General features: G+C 39.5%; 1 non-coding gene across 1 annotated transcript; it reads left to right on the top strand.

Annotated features, from left to right (window-relative positions):
* The first annotated feature begins 667 nt into the window (after nucleotides 1-667).
* Nucleotides 668-774, top strand: LOC142169277 (small nucleolar RNA R71). Its single transcript, XR_012698986.1, has one exon. It is a non-coding gene; the product is annotated as a small nucleolar RNA R71 (small nucleolar RNA).
* The last annotated feature ends 2,139 nt before the right edge of the window (nucleotides 775-2,913 follow it).

The following is a 2,913-nucleotide window of genomic DNA, read 5'->3' as shown; positions in this document are numbered from 1 at the left end:
GAATCTCTTAATAATTTCATGTTTCCTTCTCTGTTTACTGTTATTCGTTCTAATGATAGGGTGTTTAGTTTTACATACTAGTACTATTCCATATGCACTAACGTCTCTTTTGCCAGGGGCGCTACATCTTTAATGTGTGTAGGTGGTTCCATAGCAGGTGGTATTGATCAGTGACAGCAGTACACCCTCTCCTCAGCTGACTTGATGAGCCACACTTCATTTCGGGGTCCCGTATCTCTTGTCCGTTGTACATAGCATTTTGAGGTATAGCTGGGGGCCTTGTTGCCGGCACTGTATTAGAACTCTTTTGTTTCTGTTAGAGGCTCCGTAGACATAGTGTAGGTTGTATGTTGTTTTGGGAAGGTTGAACTAAAAAAGTATTGTAATATCATCTGGTTCCACTTTAACTATGATTGTCTAATGTTCTATTTTGGAGACTTGTTAATGATGTAACTTATGGAAATGAACTGGTGTTATACACATGACCTCTTACTGTCTAATTAATGAAATGTATTCTTCTCTTTATTCATGGGTGAGTTGGGTAGACGGCATTGTGCAGGCTTGCTCGATTGGGGTAACTCTGTTGAGCGTCGGTCCCCCCCCCCCCCGAGGTTAGGGCATGACAGTTAATCCATCCCAAAAGTCCTGGAGTTGCATCCAGAGTTCGATTCCGCTATGTTGACACTTTCTAACAATCTCCTTAAACCTCTCCCATGCTTCAAAAATAGTTCCAGTCTCTTTCTGGCAGAAGTTATGGATTTCTCTTCTAAACTTGCCCATCTTGTTTGAGGAGAAATATTTATCAAGGAATTTTTTGGTCATCTCCTCCCATGTTCTAATCGATCATGTGGGCAAGCTTCAAAGCCACTACTTTGCATCATCTTTGAGTGTGAAGGGGAATACCCTTAAGTACACTGCATCTCGTGACACACCATTGTATTGAAAGGTGTTCATAATCTCCTCGAAGCCCATTAGATGTGTGTTTGGATCTTCGTTCGGCTTCCCTCTGAAGACACAACAATTCTGAAGGGTTTGAAGCAGCCCTTGCTATAAACTCGAAATTGTTAGCTGCAATTGGAGGTGGTCTAACACTTAATAATCCTTGGTTGCAGACCGGTCTAGCGTAATTTCCCAGTGGTCGCCCAGGTATGGGAGCTATATTTTCGAACCGGTCTGCAGCCAAGGGTTGATTTTGAGTAATTCTCCGACCTCTCTCTTCTTCATAGATAATCTTTGCATCTCTAATACCTACTTCCTCAGCATCCCGTGCAGCTTTTTCTCGTTGTTGCGTTGCCTCCCTCGCAGCCAAATCTACATTATCATTACCGTTTCCATCTATAGTTTCTTTGGTTGATGATTGACCAACCTTTTCTAATGTCTCGGTGAGATTTCTTTATTTCCTCAGCTGTCGCAGTTGTTTTTCTATCTCTGGCTCGTGTGGTAGAACTTCTTTCGCAGAAGCTCGAGTCATGCACCAATCTAAATCTGTAGCCTGCGCACAATCAATGAGCACCAAACGTAAAAAGATAAAAATAAAATAAAATAAAAAGAAAAATTCCTGAATTAGCACTACAAACTATTTCAAACACAATTAATTACCAATCCCCGAAAACGGTGCCAAAATATGACGAGCGCAAAACACACACTTAAATTCTGCTCGCTAATAAAATATAGTATGGTATAATATTGTATCCATATGGATTGGATTTTAACAGTATTCTCGTAATTTCTAGCTTGGTTGCTATCCAAGATGATCATCAATTGAAATTTATATGATTTCTAACTAACATTAACTAAGAGTCTAAAGCTATTGACTAATGACAATAGAAACAAGGAATACGCAAAGAAGGTTATCAATGGTAGAAGATAGGGTTTTGATAGGATAGGTGCAAGATAATTATTTGGGATCTAACTCTAGATATTTCACTTCAAATGTTTAAGTGAGTCTCGAACTCACTCAATTATTAGTTCACACGTTCAGCAAAAACTCCTCTCTCGATTAAGTCTCCATCTCACAAGATGAACCAATTTAAGCACGTGAAGATATGTAAAAATGCGTAGTGGATTGGTCTTTAGGAGAACCTCTCTCGATTATCCTCCTATGTAGGTTTAATCAATGATTCAACTAGCCTCTTTCGATTACTAAGAAGAATTAATGAACTCAACCAACAATATAATGTAAAGATATCACAAGTTATGCCTCTCTCGATTACATGAACAAGTGAATATAGATGCAACAATTAAATCATCCAAAAATCCTTCAATACATAAAACTAGAGTTATAATCCACAAACAATAATCAATACACCAAATCCATCAAACCCTAAAGAGAACTACTCCATAGATATGGAGTAATTCATCACAAATAAAATTAAAGCATAGGAAAACATAAATTCAATTCAAACTCGGGTCTTGAGTGAGGAAGGAATGATGAAATCCTTGTGCTTTTGCTCCTCTAACTCCTCCTTAGCTTCCTTAGATATAAAGTATGTCAAAAGTCCATAAAATAATATTTTTCCATGTGTTTATACCACCTATGGTCGGGCCCAGATGAAATCACCTTTTCCTATCTGAAATAGTAAAATAACTCTGTAAAAATTGCATAGGCGCGCCGCATGGGGTGACACATCATGCGGAGCATTGGTGAGGACAACCAGAGAGTCAAAATCTATCAGACAACAGAATTTGGGTAGCCGTGGCGCACCACGCGCCGCCCCACATGCTGCGACAGTGGGAAATTCTAAGAGTACGGATTTTGCTTACGTTTTCACGTTCAGACTTGGTCCTCGACCCCCGAACACGATCCCAACTTTATCCTTTGGGCTTTTACTCAGACTTCAAAGGTCCAAATAGCTCGGATTAGCTCCACAACATCTACATAACTCGGAATCACTCCTACAAGGCATAAAACAC

This window comes from Nicotiana tabacum, chromosome 14 (genome assembly GCF_000715075.1).
Source record: "Nicotiana tabacum cultivar K326 chromosome 14, ASM71507v2, whole genome shotgun sequence".
NCBI lineage: Eukaryota > Viridiplantae > Streptophyta > Magnoliopsida > Solanales > Solanaceae > Nicotiana > Nicotiana tabacum.
This window is presented reverse-complemented; position numbering and strand designations above follow the sequence as displayed.